The sequence below is a fragment of the Stenella coeruleoalba genome (assembly GCF_951394435.1).
Source record: "Stenella coeruleoalba genome assembly, chromosome: 15".
Classification (NCBI taxonomy): domain Eukaryota; kingdom Metazoa; phylum Chordata; class Mammalia; order Artiodactyla; family Delphinidae; genus Stenella; species Stenella coeruleoalba.
The window spans coordinates 11,691,598-11,713,760 of NC_137161.1; the positions used below are offsets into that span (position 1 = coordinate 11,691,598).

The 22,163-nt window shown below is 44.7% G+C and overlaps 1 protein-coding gene across 3 annotated transcripts in view; it reads left to right on the top strand.

Annotated features, from left to right (window-relative positions):
• The window catches only part of B4GALT5 (beta-1,4-galactosyltransferase 5), a 154,070-nt gene that overhangs the window by 15,544 nt on the left and 116,363 nt on the right, over nucleotides 1–22,163 (top strand). For all 3 annotated transcript variants that reach the window (XM_079946470.1, XM_079946471.1, XM_079946472.1), the window contains one exon: nucleotides 3,031–3,103. The gene's annotated coding sequence lies outside the window, so the exon portion shown is untranslated. The remainder of the gene's footprint in view (nucleotides 1–3,030; nucleotides 3,104–22,163) is intronic.

Consider the following 22,163-nt stretch of genomic DNA (forward strand, 5'->3'; position numbering starts at 1 on the left):
AAAATCTGAGATAATTTATAAACTGCTCTAAAATTATAACTGTTTTTCACTCTCTTCTTCATGCTTTTCTGTATTGTCTGAAAAAAAAATTTTCATAATAATAAGCCTATTATTACATACTACTTTTGTAACCAGAAAAAAAAATTTTAAGTTAATTCCATTTGGGGGTGGGGGAATTAATAAACAACTCCACCCTCCACTGCAGAGGCAATCAATGAGTTATTTGCCTGTCCTTGCCTTTTGTGTTTGAGGACTGTTTTTCCTGGGAAATTCTTGCTAGAACACGAAGTTACCCTTGTTTGCTTAACTTTTCTCTCTGTGAATCAGCCTGTTAAAGGCTGGGTGGGTTCTCCTTCCCCCTGTCTGACTTTGTTGCAGGGGAGGAGGTACTGACTCACAAAACCCCTGGTTCATCTGGCCATTTACTTCACTCACAGTCATTCAACAGAGTTGGGAAACAAACATGGCCCATCCAATCAACAGAATTCCATCGTTCGTCTCAAAGATCGAGACAGATTCATATCTATTACCCTGGAAAGATGTTTGTGATCACACCACTCAATGAAAATAAACAAACCAACTACAGAATGATATTTATTCAACAAGTAGGTATTGAATTCTTAGCCAGTCTGTTCAAGGCACTAGGGACACAGCAGTGGTGAGCGGAGAAAAACCCCTGCCCTGGTAGAGCAGAAATTCTGGAAGAAGAGAAAGAGAGAACAAGAAAACAAAGTTAATTTAGGTAATGAAAATTGCTATGATGCTGAAACAGGAGGGAAAGGGGCAGGGCACAACCTTTAAAAGAATAACAGCCTGAGGACAGGACATAAACTGATTAGAACCAAACAGGTCCAAGATGGCAGATGAATCAACTTCCACTAGACCTTGAGCCTCAGTATATGCTCATTGCAACACATCAGCAAGCGAAATGATACACCCACGGGCGCCATGACAGTTCCAAGGCCAACCATAAAGGTCAGAAAGTGGGCAGTGACCCAATTCCTGGGAATCTCCACCCCCTTCCCCAAAATAGCTGGAATAATCCTCCCACTCATTAGCCTGTGAAATTACCCACCCCTATAAAAACTGACAACCCCATACTCTGGTGCCACTCTCGCCTTCTGAGATGGCCCACGCTCTGTCTGTGGAGTGTGTTTCTCTCTAAATAAATCCACTTCTTATCTATCACTTTGTCTCTCACTGAATTTTTTCTGTGATGAGACATCAAGAACCTGAGCTTCATTAAGTCCTGAAAAGAGGCGTGTGATCTCAATTAAAAGACTGTGGGTTTTGGCTGGGTTCGAGTCCCAGCGTGTGGGTTCAAGTCCCAATCTGACGTCCACTGTTTTAATGCAAGAGAGTGGGAGGGAGGCGGAGCTACTTAGATGGGGTGGTCATGGAGGGCCTCTCTATGGAGGTGGTGTTTGAATTGAAAACATAGTGTGATTCCACTTTTGTAAAACATATTCCTCTATGTGTGTATATATGTCTGTTTACTATAAGCGTAGAGGAAAAGTCCAGAGAGATACTCATCAGAATATTTCCGCTTTTAACTCCAGATATTTCTGGAGTTCTATTCTATGCATTGGCCTGGGAAAAATTCTCAAGACACTAAGCTGATTCAGGCAGGTATGGTCCAGCCCTCAGAGGACTATCTCCTTTTCTGATTCCCCACATAAGCCAAACTGGGCTGGACTCCAAACTCATCACTGCAAGTAACAGAACCTCAAACTAGTTTAAAGGAGAATTTATTGGCTCACATAAGGAAAAGTCCAGCGATATAATTGGTTCAGGCTTGGCTGTATTCAGGAGCTCAACAGTGTCAACAGGCCTGTGTCTCTCTTCATCTCCCATCTCTGCTTTCCCTTCTGTTGGCTTCACTCTCAGGCAGGCTCTTCCCATGAGGTGACCAAGACATCTTCAGCTTCTGTCCTCCCAGCTCAGCGATCCTAGGGAGAGAAGAGCACCCCTTTCCCTGGCAACACCAGCAGAGTATTAGAGCTGCCTGTCATTGGTTCACTTTGGATCACATGCTTTCCCTGAGCCAGTCACAATGACTTGAGGGATGCAGGAATCCAGGTGAGGATAAGGCATCTGCTCCCGGAGACAAAAGGGAGTCTCCCTCACCTGGACCACATCTACTGAGGAGGGGAAAGGACCACCCAAGCTGCTACTGGGAAGGCCAAAAAAAAACAATGCATGATTAACTTTTTGCCACACAGTAATGACACGGGATAGGAACACTTACCACTTCCATTTTACAGAGTAGATTTGAAGCTTAGCAGCTTTCTTAAGACCACACAGCTAAGAAGTGGAGGAACTGATGTTTAATCAAAGTCTGTCTAATGCCAAAGCCCCCAAATGATGATCATGATGTTGATAATTATTGTAATAAGAACTACTATTAGTTGAGCACCTACGGAGTGCTAGGTTTTGCAAGCACGGTCTCATTTCATTCCCCCTGCAACCCTTTGAGGCAGGTGTAATGGACAGTTGTAGTTGACTCCTTGATATCCATTCCAGCTCAGCCACAGGCCTGGGACCCAATTAATGTAAGGCAATCATGGGAATTGCATCCCCTTGCCAGAGATTGGTTTGGGAATGGGCATGTGACCCAAGTCTGGCCAATGAGAAGTGAGGAGACGTTTGCCGGAGGCTTCTTGGAAAGTTCTTCCTCACTTTCAGGAGAGGGTCTGGAAGTGACCCTCTTTTCCTACCGGACATGAAAGAGAATGCCTGTAGCCCTGATAGCTCTTGACAGTCATCCTACGATGACAAGGAGAACCAGCCTTAGGCAGAAACCAATACTGTAGATGGAAGAACAGAGAGACGGAAAGAACCTGAGTCCTTGATGATATCATTAGGTTGCTAGAACTACCTCTGTCCTACAGTTGGCCTGACCTGGACATCCTGTGAGGGAAGCAGGATAGCCTGTTCTAGTTAAGCCAATTTGTGTTTTATTGGTTCCTTTTTTCTAGCAAAAGGCATGCTAATGGACTTAGAATGGATTTTTAAATCTTTATTTCACAGATGGGGAAACTGAAGCTCAGAGAGGTCAAGTGAGTTGCTCAAGGTCACACAGCAAGCCAGGCTTTAATCCAAGGTTTGTATGATTCCGGACTCATCTCACAGTGTGGTTTCCCCACAGTAGTAGCCGTCCTCCTGCTAGATATTTCTTGAGCACCATGACGCTGGATCCTCCTAACTACCCTGTGAAATAAGTGCTTTTATTATCCCCATTTTGCAGATCAGAAACATTCACAAGGGAGGGGAGGTTGTTTAGCAGAGAGGCTTTTGGATCTGAGGCTTTCCTTTCAAGTTTATGATTCAGAGCCAAGGGCAGATAATAGTCAAGTGGAGTGGGATTGGGGAGTAAGGAAATCCTGAAGGTTGCAAAATGCTAGGATCTTATTTCAGCACTGCTGAAGTATTGAGCCAGGAGGATTGGGAAATAGAACCCCAGAAACTCATTTGTCCTCTCAGGATTGGCTCTTAATTAATTTTAAATTTGGGTTAAAAAAATTCATGTAGGGAAAAAAAAAAAAAAAAAAAATTCATGTAGGGAATACATCACCACTTTAGAAAAAAATTGGAAACATAGGCAGATAGTAAGATAACATAATTTTAAAATCTTACCAATACTCCAGCTGTATAATTGTTGACAATTATGCTTAATCCCTTCATGCCTCTATTTCCTCTGGGGAGTCAGGAAAGCCGTTCTGAGGTGGTGGCATTTGAGCCAAGGCAAGAAGGATGAGATGGAGCCACCACTGGAAGAGTGTTCCTGGCAGAGGGAATAGCATATGCAAAGGCCCTGAGGTGGGAGTGAAGATGGCTGACGGAAGGGATGGGACGATGGCCAGTGGGGTTCATGAGAAACAAGGGAAGGGGGAGTCGAAGGAGATGAGGTCAGGGAGGTAGACTAGAGTCAGATCACAAGAGGGGGAAATGGTTTTGGGGACAGGGAGCTGCTCATGTGCCCAAAACACAGATGATCAGCCAGTAATCCAAGCAGAAGTTTTATTACTTAGCATCCGGCTTCTAAGAGGAAGGGCAGGTGAGAGACACTACCAGGTAGTCGGTACATTTTTACCAAGTAGCTACTCTGTGCCAGGCCCTGCCTGGAGTTCTGGCTTCCAGGAACATTTGCTTTGAAGATCAGAAATTCAGGGGCAGCCAAGTCTATAAAGAGTCATTTTTCCAAAGAGGACACCTGACTAGCCAACAAATGGATGGCAAGAGCCTCAAGGTCCCTCCAAAGCAGGCAATGCAGGTTAAAACATTTAGAGACATTTCACAGCTGTGGACTGGCAACAATTTGAAAATCAAAACCCAGCAAACTGTAGAGGAGTGGTTAACAGCTCAGGCTCTGGAACCAGCTTCCTCGGGTTGGTACCATGCGCTGCCATTCCTAGCTGGGTGATTTGGGACTAGTTACTTCACCTCTCTGTGCCTCCGTTTCTCTATCTGTCGAATGGGGATGAGAATCGTCTTTAACTCAAAGTTTCTTAGGAGGGTTACATGAGCTATTTCATGTTAAATGTTGAGAAAGGTACTTGGCACAGACTTAGCGCCATATGTGATGGTGGTATTATTATTGGTGAGGAAGTGGGAAACAGAAACTTTCATAGACAGCAGTTTGGCATTTGAAAGGCATGCACCCTGTGACCAGCAATCCCACTTCCAGGTATTCACCGTAGAGAAGCTCTCACACCTGTAAGGATGGATAGCTTCACCCATAATAGGCCAAAAGTGATATCGACAGTATAGGTGTCAGCAGGTGAGTGGATATAACAAACTGTGACATATCCCCAGAAAGGAACATCAGTGAGCAGCAAAAATGAATAAACTAGATCTAAAGAGGTCTTAAAAATATAATGTTGAATGAGAAAAGAAACTTTCAGAAGTAAACTCTTAGTATGATACCATTTATGTAAATATTAAAGTCACAAAACAACATTATATGTATAGTAATACCAGAGGTGATATTGAAATATGACCTGGGCACCAACTGATCAGAGCAGAGGCTGACCACGTGGGCCCCAGTGGGTGGTCCAGAAATGGCTTCTCCATGCTCACTAGCACCTCCCAGCCTCCCCACCCCTGTTCCGTCCATTCTATTGCTTATTAGCTGTATGATGTCAGGCAAGTTGATTAATCTCTCTGGGCATCCGCTTTTTCATCTGCAACAGGGGAACAATAGTTGCAAAAGCTAATACATACACAGTTCCCCGTGTGCCAAACCCTCATTATAATCCTCATAGTAACCGTTTGTGGTAAATTCTATTATTACTCCCATGGTGTATAAATGGAAACTGAGGCATAGAGAGGCAGAGAAACTTATGGTCATGGTCCGTAGAACTTAACCTATTGGATTATTGCAAATATATAGTAAATAATACATGTTAAGAGCTTAGGAAAAGGTTTAGTACTGAATAAGTGCTCAGTAAACATTAACAGTTATTTTTATGTCACTGCCCTGCTCAAAAGTCTTCAGTGGTTCACCGTTGCCCCTAGGAGACAGTTTGAACTCCTCAACATGGGCTACAAGGTCATGGCCTTTTCCCTTCCCACCCCTCTATCTCATTCCCCTGTTTCCCCCTGTTCTCTATTCTCCAATCAACTTTCCTTCTCTCAATTCCACCCATACCCCTCACCTTCCCTCCCACTGGGCCTTTGCACATTCTTTCCCTTTGCCTGAAATGCTGCTTCCTCCTGCTCTTATTTTACCTGGTTAGCCTCTAAACACCTTCACAGTCATATACAGTGACACCTCTTTCAGGAGACCCCGTAGGAATGGGTTAGGTCCTCCTGGTCTGTGTTCTCATAACTTTGAAAACATGTCCCTTAAGTAATGCTTCTCCCTCCTGGAATTAATTCTTTAGCGTTGGTCTGCCTCTCTCAACAGTGAGCTCTTGGGAAGCAGGGAACTCCTCTGACTTTTTCACTGTTGGTGGCCTGTGGCAGGCATTACAGTCTGGCTCACTCAACACTTGTCCCAATCCCCTTGTAATGTGGCTTCTTGTACTGTAACAGCTAGGAAATGAAAAACTAGATTTCCCAGACTTCTTTGAAGCAGGAGTGATTCATGTGGTCCAGTCTCCCCTGGTAAGTCTTAGAGGCAAAAATAAGCTGTGGGGATGCCAAGTGGTAGAATCTTCTGGCAAGCACAACGGTGGAGATATCTGGTCCTTCTAGGGAATAATAGTGGAGTTCTAGCTGCCAGCCCCTAGCTCCCTAAGTCCTGAGCACGTAGCAGAGGCAGCAGAGATGTTTCTGTTGGAATAGTTCAGCAGTGAAGTTTTTTATTTCTCCTGGCTTTGATGCTCCTGGCTACAGTGGGGTTATTTAGCAACTGTGGTACCACCTAATACCTTTAATAAATCCCTTGTTCCTTAAGCTAGCTCTAGTTGATTCTGTTGTTTGCAATTTAAAATGCCTTGTGCACGCACTCAATAAATATCGGTTGAATGAGTGAATGAATGATGACCTCTTAGGAACCTCCCTGTTCCCACTGCTTTTATCCCCAAGTGGTAACATCACAAGCCCTAGACGGTTACCTTTCTTTCAAAGGTCAGGGACAGGAAGATGACGTGGAAAGTCTTATCACTGGCAGGCCTTGTAGATGAAAGAGAGTCCTAGGAAGGAACTGGGGCTGTCTCCTAGGGCTGCCAGGGGAGCTGGCTGGGGCCTCGGAATGACTGGGCTTGGAGAAAGGACGTTGTGTGAGGGAGAGGGAGTGGGCAGGGTGGGTCACCGAGCTGTCCCGGGGCCATCGGGGCAGGGGTTCTCTTATTGGGGCCCACCATAAGTCAGTGCATGTACTGCTTTTCAGCTGAGAAGCACGTTAGAAAAATATAGTTATGAGCCAAAGATTTTCTAAGAAAGCTTAAACTGCATGTCAGCCAGAGCACTTTTGGCTGTGAGTGACAGAAAAACCGATCTTAGGAAATGCTTTGGTTGGGTTCCTGCAGAAGCAGATCTGAGATAAGGATTTGTGAGCAAGTAGTTCATTTGGGAGATGATTCTGGGAAGCGCTGATGAAGGAAGTGGTAAGTGAGACGGGGAAGGGAAAGAAGCCAATATAAGGGGAGTCACTGAGCAGGTAGTCACTTTAGGCAGCTGAGGCTCAACCCCATCATGGGACTCTGGGACACAGAGTAGAACACAATTCAGAACTGCCCACTCAGTGGGCAAGGGAGTCGGGGTATTTACCCACCGACTCCTGTCAGTCATTGGGGAGGGTGAACCCCCACCCCCAGCATTCTCAGTTTGTACTAAATGCTCATGGGGGGCAAAGCCCTCAGACAGAGAGCACAGAGGCTGGGAATTGGAAGCCATAAGGTCATTGAGCATCAAAACAATGATTGCCAAGGGGGTATGGGCAGAGGATCAACATCATCTGCTACAGTGACTTAAGCCAAAAAAAAAAAAAAAAAAAAAGACCATTTAGCTCATGGAGAATAACATGTCCCGGGACATGCCGGCTTCACGTACAGCTAAATTCAGGGGCTCGTAAGTTATCAGGACTCAGTCTCTCTCTTACTCTCTCAATAGTGGCCACCTTTGAGCTTCAGGCTCTCTTCATACTGGTCTAGCCCAGCAGAAAGTAAGCAATGCTTTCCCAACGACTCCAGAAAAAACCTGAGGGTTGACTCATTGGTCCACCTGGGGCCCATGCCTATCCCTGAACCAGTCCCTGTGGGCAGAGGGATGAGGTATTGATTGCCTGCTTTAGGGCATTTGCACTCCCTTGGAGCCAAGGATGGAATTAGCTCCATCTGTTTCATATGGACAGGGAGTAAGGAAGGGGGCTCCCAGGGAAATCGGCGTGCTGTTACCAGAGGATGGGGAATTGGATACCGAGTAGATAAAACCAAGAGGACAGATGTAGTCCAAGCTCTCCATGTGTAGATGAGAACCAGCACCCCAGACAGGGGAAGGGACTTGCCCAAGGTCATTCAGTTAGACAGCAGCAACCTAGCTTCCTGTCTTAACCCACCATCTTTCTACCGGGAGCCCGTGGCCTCTCAGTAAATCGGGTTGGCTTATCCAGTGCAAACCCTTTATATCCTCCCATCCTAGCTTCTTCTCTCGATCCATGAGAGCCGTGTGTGACTGTAACACATATCTTCCTGCTTTTATTAAATAAATATTTAATCCCTCATTTCCCAGGCAGAGAAACTGAGCGTTTTTAAAAATGGTGTTAATTCAGGGGTTAGCAAGCTTTTTCTGTAAAGGGTCAAATAGTAAATCTTTTAGACTTTGTAGGTCACGTAAGTCCTCTTTTGCATATTCCTCTCCTCCTCCTCCTTCTCCTTTTTCTTCTCTGCCTATTCCTTCTCATTTCTTCAGCCCTTTAAAAATGTTAAAACCATTTTCAGCTGCAAGGGCCAACAGGCCACAGTTTGCCAATTCCCAGTATAATGAAAGAACAAAAGACTTGCTGTTCCAGGGCTTCCCTGGTGGCGCAGTGGTTGAGAGTCCGCCTGCCGATGCAGGGGACACGGGTTCGTGCCCTGGTCCGGGAAGATCCCACATGCCGCAGAGCGGCTGGGCCCGCGAGCCATGGCTGCTGAGCCTGTGCATCCGGAGCCTGTGCTCTGCAACGGGAGAGACCACAGCGGTGAGAGGCTCGCGTACCGCAAAAAAAAAAAAAAAAAAAATGACTTGGTGTCCCAGAGGGTGGACTCTGGTGCTGATTTAGAGCAAATCACTTTGGCTCTGAGCCTCAGCCCCTCAACCATGAAGGAGAGACCATACTCCCTCTCTCTTGATGCTGATCTAAGAAATAAAGATTATGAACAGAAGATACTATATTATATTAAAGTACAAACTAGAGACCCCAAATAACCATGGCTTAACAAGGGAGAAGTTGTTTTTGTAATTCAGATAAAATACACATAACGCAAAATTCACCATTTTAATCACTCAAAAATGTATACTTCAGTGAAGAGAGCAGTTTTTAATTTCTTTTTTAAATCTATGTTGGATCTGAGGGGGTATGAGTGCTCCAGGGCCAGGATGGCTCCATGGGGTGGGGCCTAGGCTCCTACCTTGTTGCTCCTCCATCCCTAGAGAGGCATCCTTTCCACATGGTCCAAGACGGCTCCCCAACACCATGTCTGTCATTTCAGCCAGCTGGAAGGGAACAGTGAAGGGAAGAACATTGACCATTCCTTGTGAAGGTCACGACGCAGAAGTGGGTCCAGGGGATATGTAGCAGAGGAGCTTTCCATTAGCTACAACTTAGTCGCATGACTCCACCTTGCTGCAGAGAAGCCTGGGATATGTGGTAAAGCTGTGGGAAGCTGTGTGTCCAGCTAAGAGTCAGGTGTTCTCTTACTAGGGAAGAGGGGAAGGAACAGATATTGGGGGGAATCATTCATAATCTTTGCCCAAAGCATCTGGCTCAGAGAGGCTCTACAATTGCTATTGTTGTTGTCTCTTCTTTGAAAAACTCAGTAGGTGTATTTGAAAGATATACCTAAATGCTGGATACTGATATCACCCTGCATTGGATTTTGGAATCAATACAGTAAGGTTTAAGTCTCTGTTTTCATGGCTATGTGATCTCTCCGAATCCTGTTTTCATCAGTCAAGCAGGGATAAAGGCGTATTATTCATGCAGGGGCTGGGAAAATCAATGAGCATAAAGCTCATGCACAATGTCCAGCCCAAAGGGGGTGCTCAGTAAAGGGTCATTTTATTGATAAGAAATGTGTATGATAGGTAAGAACATGAGCTCAGAGATCAAACAGACCTGGGTTCAAATGTAGACTCTTCTACTTCCTAGCTGGGCAAACTATTTAACCTGGCTGTGCCTCAGTGCTCTCATCTGTGAAATGGGAGCGGTAACAGCTCCAGCCCACTAGATGGGTTTCAGGCTCCAAGGACTTGCTGGCACATTGAAACCAGCAGCGAGGTGAGTTATTATTAGGTCCCCTTTCCCAGTTTGAGCTTGTGGAGGAAGAGGCAGGGTCAAACGCTGTTGCTGCAAACCTAATGTTGTGCAAAGAAGTCATACATGAAAGAATTAATGCTGTATTGTGCCAACACACAGAGTTCAAAACAGGTAAAAATAACCCTTGGTGTTGGAAATCAGGGTAATGGTTACCATTCAGGGTGGCAATAGAGGCTGGAAGGAGGCTTCTAGGGGACTGGACAATTTCTGTTCCTTGGTCTGGAGGCTAGTTACCCTAGTGTGTTGCCTCTGTGAAAATGTATTGAGCTGTCACTTGTGTATGTGCACTTTTCTGTATGTATGTTACACTTCAATAAAAGTTTCCCTCTAAAAAATAGTTGTAGTGTATTAGAAAGCCAGCAGTGGCTGAGGGGCCAAAAGGCACAGGTCGGGGCATCCTTCCTTGCCAGCCACCACAGTTTCTGTTTCAGCTCGAGGTACAGGCGTCAGCTTCCCCTCCAAATGCTCAGCTTGGCGTCTACCACTGGAGCCTCTGGCCACAAAGTTCCCCTTTCCCTGTGATGTGGCCTGATTACCACATCTGGGTCCAGTCTGGTGCCAGCCAGCCTGACTGCCCATGTTATCAGCTCCTGGACCTTGGGAGAGACTTGTTTAGACAGGGGAACTTCCATAAGTCACCGGAACAGCAGCCTCATTTCATTGATCTTACAGCTGGGATTAGAGCTGTTCAATCTTCATTTCATTAATCCAGACACTATGTATGTAGCTCTTGACAAGGTTTGTGGTTGGTACAAAGATGTTTCATTCATTCATACAATAAATATTAATTAAGCACCTATGAGGCACTGTGCTGGGTACTGGGGATGCCTCTGTGTAGAAAACAGACATGGTCTCTGTTTTCCTGGAGCTGACTTATTAGTGGAGGGAGATAGACAATAAATAAACAAATAAATATATAGTATGTTAGATGGTGATGGATGCTATGGAGAAAAATTAAGCAGAGATGGAGACACAGAGTGTAAGACAAGTTTGGGGACGGGGTTTGCAATTTTTAACAGTGTTCAGGGAATGCCTCCCTGAGAAGGTGACATTTAAGCAAAGACTTGAAGAAGAGGGAGTGGGCCAGGTGAGGATGGAAGGAAAGAATGTTCCAGCCAGAAAGGAGAGTAGGGAGCTGAGGTCAGAGAAATTGCAGGGAACCAGATCCCCTGCCTTGGGGGTCAGGGTAAGGATTTTGACTTTTACTCCAAGTGAGAAGGAAGCCATGGGGGGATTTGAGCAGAGAAGGGAGATGATCTGATTCTACCGTAATGTTGGCTGCTGTTTTCAGAGTAAGTTATTGAGAAAAAAGGTGAAAGCAAGGAGACCAGTGAGGAGGCTGCTGCAATAATCTGGGTGAGAGATGATAGTAGCTTGGCCCGAGATGGTATCAACAGAGGAGTATGGATTCTGGATGTATTTTGAAAGTAGTGCCAAAAAAATTGCTGATGATTGGATGTAGGAGGCAGTGAGAGACAGAAAGGAATCCAAGATGGTGCTCACATTTTTGGCCTGAGCAAATAGAGAGATGAAGGAGACATTAACTAAGATGGTTAGAAACATGTTGGGGCAGTTTGGGTGGGGAGAAAGTCAGGAGCTGGATTTGGGGCATACCCATTTTGAGATGGCTGTCAGATCTCTAAGTGGATATGTGGAAGGGGCAGATGGAGATCTGGGCCTGAGGTTCAGGACAGAGGTCTGGGCTGAAGCCATCCATTCAGGGAAGTCAGTGTTTAGATAGTATTTCAAGGCAGGAGATTAGATTGGAGAAGGTATCCAAGGACTAAGCTGTGGGGCACATCCAACACGGTCAAGGTCAGAGAGACAGGGAGAAAACCAGCAAAGGAATTGAACAGGAGCAACCATTATTAAAATAAAATTGATTCACCATTATTAAAATAATAACTACCAAAAAATAATAATAATAACTACCCTTGGAAAAGATTGTATCAAGGTGGAATGCACTCCAAGATAAATTTTTACAAAAAAATAAACAAATCCGGGCTTCCCTGGAGGTGCGGTGGTTGGGAGTCCGCCTGCCGATGCAGGGGACACGGGTTCGTGCCCCGGTCCGGGAAGATCCCACGTGCCACGGAGCGGCTGGGCTCGTGAGCCATGGCCGCTGAGCCTGCGCGTCCGGAGCCTGTGCTCTGCAACAGGAGAGGCCACAACAGTGAGAGGCCCGCGTACCGCAAAAAAAAAAAAAAAAAATTGGTGAATCTGCGTAAAGGGCGTACTGGAATTCTCTGAATTATTCTTACAGCATTTCTATAAATTTGAAACTGTCTTGCAACCCGTAATTGTGGTTGCGTCTTGGGTGGAAAAAGGAACATGGAGGAAGCAGCCCCACTTTTTCACCCTTCTGTAGTTTTTGGAAGTATTACCTGGTTAAATAAATAACTAAAAAGTGAAAAGTAACCAAAGTTCATTTATTAGACACATGTTCTAGGCACTGTGTTACTACTTACATGCTCCAGACCATTCTCATTTATTCCTCTCAACTATGCCCATTGCACAGAGGAGAAAATTCAGTCTCCAAGAAAGGAGGTGATTCACCCAAGGCAGAACTCAGAACCAGGAGTTAACCCAGGTCAGTCTCATCTCAGAGGCGTGAGTTTGGCAGGATCTTCATTGTTTAAAGGAAGAAAAAAAAGCATCTGGCTCTTACTGTGTGGGTGTGGATTGTCCATTGTGAAGATTAATAAGGGGTGTAGCTATTTGACCAATTAGTCATTCAACAAACATTTATTGAAAAATCTTTATTGGGCTCAAATGCAGATTGACTATGATTTACGAGTACTGGGAGGTATTAGGAGTTCTAGAGTGTTCTGGGGTGAGTGAGGGGCAGCCAGGGTGCAATCGGGAGGTATTTCTGTGTAAACTGCCTAAAGAGATTCCAGAGGAAGGGGTCTTGACTCTCCAAGTATCCAGTAATTTGAGGTGAGTTATTTTTTTTCCTTGTCAATAAATATTTTCTTACCTATTTCATATTTATAGATTGTGTTCTTTTTCTAAAATTACATGAACTTCAAAACCCATAACCACTAAGAATCAAAGAGGGATCTCACAGTCTGGAGGAGTTGAGCAGTTACAACACAGTGGCAGGTGCACTGCTGGGGGAAGTAGAGGTACCGTAAGTAGCCCTGATCCAGTCACTCAGAAGTGCCCAGGCTGTCCTTCCCATTTCTCACAGTTGCCCCCAAACTCCTGTTTGACCAGCAATTGATATTTTTATCATCTACTTTCTTGCTGTCTCAAAAGTGACACGGGTAACTGGCGATGGCTCTGTAGCATGTGTGTGATAGTATCAGATAATATAATGAATACTTGTCTGCTAGGCACCCCCCAGTCTGAATTTACTGAATTCATCTCATTTAAGCCTCAGAACAGTCCTATGAGGGACACACTATTATTATCTCCATTTTACAGACGAAGACATTGAGGCATGGAAAGGTTACGTACTTTGCCCAGGTCACAGTGGCATGTGGAGGAAACAGGAATCAAACTTGGGCAGTGTAGTGTTGCCCAATACTGTGGGCATCTGCGGCTCATACCCGCCCAGAATCCCAACTTTCCTTTGGGGATTCACCCATTTCCACTTTGGACCATGTGGTTTGGGTGAAACTGACCATGCCCCTTGGCTCTGGGGTAGGTCATGTCATCAGTCCTGGCCCATCAAAGCTAGCCACGGTGATTAATTCAAAGGCGACCACAGCCAGGTCAATGGGAACCCTCCCTCAAACCTTTACTAAAACTAGGTGAAAAACGTACTCCCCAGGGTGGTGGGGATGGTAAGAGAGAAGCAGCCTAGAGCTACTGAGACCTTCTTTGTCACCTGCTTGAGAAGGAAGGCAGTACAGGCGAATCTGAGCATGACAAAGCCCCACTGACATTGCTTGAGTCCTGGATCCAGCCATACCTGAAATGCCTGTGGGCTTTTCCATGAAGTGAGCTAATATATTCTGTCCCCCTCCCCGCTTTTGTTGGCTCAGTTAAGCACATAGTAGGAGCAGATGTTCAAACAGCAGTTGTGGTTGCTGTCATAGTCACAGGTCCATCCCCTTACTTCTTTTTTAAAACTTTCTTTAACAGCTTTATTGAGATATAATTCACATACCACTTAATTCACCCATTTAAGGTGTCCAGTTCAATGGTGTTTAATATATTCAGAGCCATGCTGCCATCTCCATAATTTTAGAATATTTTTATCACCGTAAAAAGAAATCTCGTATCCATTATTAGTCACTACCCATTTCCCTCCAATCCCCCCACACCACCCCAGACCTAGGCAACCAGTAATCTAACTTCTGTTTCTATACATTTGCCTATTCTAGACATTTCATATAAATGAAATCATATACTATGTGCTCCTTTGGGTCTTTCCCTTAGCACATTTTCAGGGTACATCCATGCTGTAGCATGTGCCATTACTTCATTCCTTTTTATTGCTGAGTAAGATTCCCTTGTAAGGGTATACCACATTTTTTTTAACATCTTTATTGGAGTATAATTGCTTTACAATGGTGTGTTAGTTTCTGCTGTATAACAAAGTGAATCAGCTATACATATACATATATCCCCATATCTCTTCCCTCTTGCATCTCCCTCCCTCCCAATCCCATCCCTCTAGGTGGTCACAAAGCACTGAGCTGATCTCCCTGTGCTATGCAGCTGCTTCCCACTAGCTATCTATTTTACATTTGGTAGTGTATATATGTCCATGCCAATCTCTCACTTCGTCCCAGCTTACCTTTCCCCCTCCCCGTGTCCTCAAGTCCATTCTCTAATAGGTCTGCGTCTTTATTCCTCTGCTGCCCCTAGGTTCTTCATGACCTTTTTTTTTTTTTTTAGATTCCATATATAGGTGTTAGCATATGGTATTTGTTTTTCTCTTTCTGACTTACTTCACTCTGTATGACAGATTCTAAGTCCATACACCTCACTACAAATAACTCAATTTCGTTTCTTTTTATGGCTGAGTAATATTCCATTGTATATATGTGCCACATCTTCTTTATCCATTCATCTGTCGATGGACACTTAGGTTGCTTCCATGTCCTGGCTATTGTAAATAGAGCTGCAATGAACATCGTGGTACATGACTCTTTTTGAATTATGGTTTTCTCAGGGTATATGCCCAGTAGTGGGATTTCTGGGTTGTATGGTAGTTCTATTTTTAGTTTTTTAAGGAACCTCCATACTGTTCTCCATAGTGGCTGTATCAATTTACATTTCCACCAACAGTGCAAGAAGGTTCCCTTTTCTCCACACCCTCTCCAGCATTTATTGTTTGTAGACTTTTTTGTTTTGTTTTGTTTTGTTTTGTTTTTGTTTTTGCGGTACACGGGCCTCTCACTGTTGTGGCCTCTCCCGTTGCAGAGCACAGGCTCCGGACGCGCAGGCTCAGCGGCCATGGCTCACGGGCCCAGCCACTCCGCGGCATGTGGGATCTTCCCAGACCGGGGCACGAACCCGTGTCCCCTGCATCGGCAGGCGGACTCTCAACCACTGCGCCACCAGGGAAGCGCTGTTTGTAGACTTTTTGATGATGGCCATTCTGACTGGTGTGAGGTGATATCTCATTGTAGTTTTGATTTGCATTTCTCTAATGATTAGTGATGTTGAGCATTCTTTCATGTGTTCGTTGGCAATCTGTATATCTTCTTTGGAGAAATGTCTATTTAAGTCTTCTGCCCATTTTTGGATTGGGTTGTTTGTTTTTTTGATATTGAGCTGCATGAGCTACTTGTAAATTTTGGAGATTAATCCTTTGTCAGTTGCTTCATTTGCAAATATTTTCTCCCATTCTGAGGGTTGTCTTTTGGTCTTGTTTATGGTTTCCTTTGCTGTGTAAAAGCTTTTAAGTTTCATTAGGTCCCATTTGTTTATTTTTGTTTTTATTTGCATTTCTCTAGGAGGTGGATCTAAAAGGACCTTGCTGTGATTTATGTCATAGAGCGTTCTGCCTATGTTTTCCTCTAAGAGTTTTATAGTGTCTGGCCTTACATTTAGATCTTTAATCCATTTTGAGTTTATTTTTGTGTATGGTGTTAGGGAGTGTTCTAATTTCATTCTTTTACATGTAGCTGTTCAGTTTTCCCAGCACCACTTATTGAAGAGGCTGTCTTTCCTCCATTGTATATTCTTGCCTCCTTTATCAAAAATAAGTTGACCATACGTGCGTGGGTTTATCTCTGGGCTTTCTATCTTTTTCCATTGATCTATATTTGTTTTTGTGCCAGTACCATACTGTCTTGATTACTGTAGCTTTGTAGTATAGTCTGAAGCCAGGGCGCCTGATTCCTCCAGCTCCGTTTTTCTTTCTCAAGATTGCATTGGCTGTTTGGGGTCTTTTGTGTTTCCATACAAATTGTGAAATTTTTTGTTCTAGTTCTGTGAAAAAGGTATATCACGTTTTATTTATCCATTCATCAGTTGTTGAGCATTTGGGTTGCTTCTACTCTTGGCTATAATAATAATGCTGCTATGAACCTATGTGTACACGTTTTGTGTGGATGTATGTTTTCTTTTCTTGGGTATATTCCTGGGAGTGGAATGACTGGGTGATATGGTAATGCTATGTTTAACCTTTATTATTATTATTATTTGTTTTTATTGGAGTACAGTTGCTTTACAATGTTGTGTTAGTTTCTGCTGTACAGCAAAAAGAATCAGTTATACATGTACATATAGCCACTCTTTTTTAGATTCCCTTCCCATTTAGGTCACCACAGAGCACTGAGTAGAGTTCCCTGTGCTATACAGTACGTTCTCATTAGTTATCCATTTTATATAAGGTAGTGTATATATGTCAATCCCAATTTCCCAATTTATCCCATCCCCCTTTCCCCCCTTGGTAACCATAAATTTGTTTTCTACATTTGTGACTCTATTTCTGCTTCGCAGGTAAGTTCATCTGTGCCATTTTTCTAGATTCCACATATAAGTGATATTATACAATATTTGTCTTTCTCTTTCTGACTTACTTCACTCTGTATGACAATCTCTAGGTCCATCCGTGTTGCTGCAAATGGCATTACTTCCTTCTTTTTACATGTTTAACATTTTGAGGAACTGCCAAACTGGTTTTTTGAAAATGGCTGTACCATTTAACATTCCCACCTGCAATGTATGAGGCCCCCTACCCCACCTTACTTTTGCTGTGTAACTCTGGCAAGTTGTTTCAATTCTCTGGGCCTCAGTTTTCCATATTTGAAATGGGGACACACCATTGTGAGGATTAAAAAGAGATCATGCATATGAGATTTAGGGCAAATCTCTTAAGTTCTGAGCCTCAGTTCTCATCTGTGAAATGGGTATAGCAAAAGCATTTCCTTCATAGGGTTTTTCTGAGGAGGAAAGGAGACAGCTGCTAGAGAACAGGACATAATCAATAAAAGGTGGCTGTACCCCTAGTTAGAATGTGATTCCCTCTTTCCAGTTGAGCAAATCTCTCCTGCACATCTGTGTGCTATGCACTGGACTGTATATGTATCAATGCTCCCTTGATTTTCTTTCTTTTTTAAAAAATTAATTAATTAATTTGTTTGTTTGTTTTTATTTTTGGCTGCGTTGGGTCTTCGTTGCTGTGCGTGGGCTTGCTCTAGTTGCAGTGAGCAGGGGCTACTCTTCGTTGTGGTGCGCAGGCTTCTCATTGCGGTGGCTTCTCTTGTTGAGGAGCACGGGCTCTAGGCATGCGGGCTTCAGTAGTTGTGGCGCCCAGGCTCAGTAGTTGTGGTGCATGGGCTTAGTTGCTCCGCGGCATGTGGGATCTTCCTGGGCCAGGCCTCGAACCCGTGTCCCCTGCACTGGCAGGCGGATTCTTAACCCCTGAGCCACCAGGGAAGCCCCTCCCTTTATTTTCAAGTTGGAATTCCTTTGTCTTGTGCAACCCTGGAAGGTTTGTGGGCTAATCATTGATAATCGGCTGACATTCAGGAAACCACAGAGTGTTTCAGTGGGGTGACATGATCTGCTGATGAATGACACATCCCCTTAGATATAGAAACTGCCAAGCTTGAAGCAGGAAAGTGTGAAAACCCCATGACTGAGTCATGATCCCTGGAGTGGGATGGGGGTGGGGAGGTGGGGGAAGGAGTGGGAGGGGGCTGGATAAAATCGCAGTTCCCTAAAGGCATCCGGTCTTTCTCTCTGATCTCATCTCTTCCTCTCCCTCCTCCTACAGTACCCATCAGTCAGAGTAAACCCCTCACATTTTCTGGAACAAGCAGTGCTCTCCAGACCTTCGTACATGCTGTTCCCTCTGCCAGGAGCACCCTTTCTGCTCCTTACCTCCCTGTCACCTATCATAGTCCAGTTCATCCTTGAGTTTTCATATTGGAGGTCAACTTCTCCAGGAAGCTTTCTGCAGTGGGGATCTTTTATCTTGCCTATGCAACGTTTGTTTCCTCTGGATCAGAAAACAGCATCTCAATTTTCCTTTGGGGAGCCACTGCCTCCCCAGCTTTTATCCATGGGGTTCAGATATGAACCCCTGGCTCCACGGGTGAGCCTGGCCAATGAGCATATCCCATTCCCCTGGCCACAGTGATTGGCTCCTCGATGGGCACGTCATTCCAGTGAGACCAATGAGACTCACTGGAGTTTTGTTGGAATTTTTGGGAGAGGATCTCCCTTCCCAGTGGGGTTGCCAGTTACAAGAATTAAGCAAGCTTGGAGTTGCTTGTGGCCATCTTTGGCACCAGGTGCAGAAAGCCTGTCTGAAAGCAAATCCAAAACAAAGGAAAGCAGAGCTGAAAGGTGGAGAGAGAGATGAAAGGAGAGACAGAGACATGTATTTTTTGATATTGTTCCAGTCCCTGGAGTCATGCCTCAAGGCAGTTTTACATCTTGATTTCTTATAACTCAGTAAGTCATCCTCTCCCACTTTTATTTCACTAGTTTGGTGGGTATTCTCTCACTTGCAACATAAATACACCTAATACTCCCTGATTCCATACACACCCTTGAGCTGGGATGGATACCCTTTCTGGGCTCTCCCACAGCTCCGTTTCCTCCATTTTCATTGCATTTAATAGATTGTAGTATAATGATCTCTTTGTTCGGTTGTATCCCCCACGAGACTCAAGGAGCAGTTGTGCCTTGTTTACTGCGGTATCTCTAGGACCTAGCCACACCCAGCACATGATAGCACCTCAATAGATTCAATTTTCATTCCTTTTTTAAAAAATTACAGACTAATTCATAGTAGCATATATACACACACACAAAATGATTCTATAATTTTCTATGGGTCTGTATGGAAATGCACAAAAAAAGTTTGGAAAGCTACCACCCATGCATCATGGTGTAAGTTACCTCGCATCATGGTGGTCACAGGGCGAATGTGCTTATGTATCACTCATTATTAAAAATTAACTAAAGATGAAGCTTAACAAACAAAAGCGGCACAGGCTCTTTGTAATAACGAATGCAATCAATTCAAAAGTGTATAGTTAAAAAAAAAAAGTGTATAGTTAAAAGTGAGAGTTACCTAGCCTGTCCCAATTAATATCTGTTGAATTCAGGAATAAATGTCACAACTATAAATAGTTGATGAATGAATGATTAAATAAGAAAACAGTTCCGTCCAGAGAGACCTCAATTCAAGGTGACCTCCCTGTCGCCGCCCCCCGCCCAGCCCCTAAGAGGCCAGCTGGTTTCCCTGAAAGTCTGGGCCTTGGGCCAAGGTTTTAATTCTTTCTGGACTGGGCCCCCGTCTGGGAGTCCTTTTTCCCTGGAGCCTTGTAGAATGACTTACAGGGTTTTTTGTGGACAGAATCCCCTAGTGACCAGAGGGTCACCTCCTATTCTTCAAGCAGGTGAGCTCTGAGTAGACTTCCCAAGGGCTGGGTTGGTGAAGGACAGGGGGTTCCTGAGTAACTGTGTGACCAGTGGCTGAGTGATGTTCCCTAGGAAACAGCCCCCAGTAGACAATCCCCTGTTGTAACAGGCTGTGTGGAGAGACTGACGGCCCAGACAGTGGGCCCGATGTCCAGTCCTGCCAGTTGACTTGTGGTGGGACCTTTCCCGTCCATGAAGTGAGGGAGGTATGCGGTGGACACTGGTGGTTGCCTAGCTAGTAACAGACCTGCGCCTTCTTTCCTGCTCACAGACCCTCAGTGCGGGCGGTGGGGGAAGGGACTGGATTGCCATGTGTTTAAGGGGAAGGTTGGGCCTCTCCTCGTCCCCAATCCCCAATGTTTCTGTGTCCAAGTGAGTGTGCACACACACATTTATCTTCGTGTACACACACACACACACACACACACGCACACACACACACGCACACACATGAATCTTAAATAGTCCAAGTGAATCATTTTAAGGCCGTAACATCCACTTGCTAGTAATGGGTTTAGCATGTCATAACACCTTCGGTGTGGTTTTGGACAAGTCACTTATTCTCTTTGTGCCTCAGTTTCTTCTTTAAAATGGGAAGAGTTCTTACTTTCCGATGTTTGTTGTGGGCCTTAAAAAGAAGCCAGCTAAAGGGCCCAACGTCCAGCAGGAGTTAGAGTTAACAGTTCTTAGACAAACACTGTTGGCTTAATTCCCCGTTTGAGGACTTTTTGTTCTTTTCATAGGTGACAGCTAGTGACGATGACTTTATTAACTCCATTTGCTAGTCCTACTTGGAATATGTATGAATTATTATGTTAAAGGCGCATTTTGTTCAATGAGCAAGGTGATCTCATAACATTGGGGGTGTGAATGAGGAGAAATCTCTAAGGACAGAGGATGTAGGCGGTGAAATATGGAGATTTACTTGTGTCTGGAAATTGCTGATGTCTGGAAAGCCATCCTGTGGGAAATATGGAATGCTGGCCCCTTCTCTACAGGTCCAGATGCAGCGGGGCCTCTGTTAACAGGAATTTTATCAGTTGAAGAATTTGGGAAACTGTGGTTTTAGAGATTCATTCTAATCCCTGATCTTACCCTTTACCATCTGGGCAAGTCATCCTATTTCCATAAGCCTTGGATTCCTCATCTGTAAAATGGTAATGATATAACCAACCTCAGTGGTTTGTAGTAAGAGTTAACAGTGGTTCCCAGCTGGGGGTGATTTTGTCCCCCAGAGGACATGTGGCTGTTTAGAGACATCTTTGGTTGTCATAACTGGATTGGTGAAAGGAGGGTGCCACCGGCATCTAGTTGAGTAGAGACCAGGGATGCTGCTAAACGTCCTACCGTGCACAGTATAGCATCCACTACAGATAATTATCTGGTCCCGAATGTCAACAGTGCCGAGGCTGAGAAGCTCCAGGTTAAGTCTGTTAATGGGCCTACAGAGGGTGTAGGCCAAGAAGACTTTTTTAATTGCCTTAGAACAAACAAAGCTGCCCAGTAAAGCAGAGTTAAGTACAGGGTGTAGATAAGGTTGGAGAGCCAGAGAGAGCTCCATTGTTCTGTGTGAGCTGTGGTGGGGAGAGTGGCAGCGGTGCCAGAATCTCTGTGTGTGACCCACTGGGAGAAGCCAACTGGCTGCCAGGGGTTGCCAGGGCCTTTACTCCAAGCTGCATTGTGTGGCGAGTTTAAGGTTTTTACATAGATGGTATCTACAGCTCAATGAAAGTGACTCTGTTTTCTGAAGTTGCTTGTTGTTACATTTTATATAATATTAAGAAAATATCAATGGTCCATATCAGTGGTTCTCAACCAGGAGTGATTTTTGTCTCCTGGAGGCCTTTGGCAATGTCTGGAGACAATTCTGATTGTCACAACAGTGGAGGAGGCTGCTGGCGTGTAGTGGGCGGAAGCCAGGGATGCTGCTAAACGTCCTGCAGCACAGAGGACAGTCCCTTCCTCCCTGCAAAGAATTATTTGGCCCCAAATGTCAATAGTGTGGATATTGAGAAACCCTGGGTTATATCAGGATGTTGTTGGTATTGTGTATTTGGGTCTAAAAGCCACCCCAGCTGTCAGAGGATGGGGGAGGGCAGGTGTGATGGAATGGAAATGATAAATTCTGTTTGGACAGGTCAGGTAGTTCCTGAGATCATGTGGGAGCCAGAGGGGGACCCTAGGGGGTATTTCACAGAGTGCTTCTTGAGTGTTTCTTTTTCATGCCATGTCCTCTGCCCTCTGCTGACCACAAGGACATCTTAGAGAGAGTTCATCTCAGCTCTGGAGAAATGTCTGGTCAGTTGAATGACAGGCACTAAGGATTTTGAGGGTACAGAAGGAAGAGCCCTGGCCT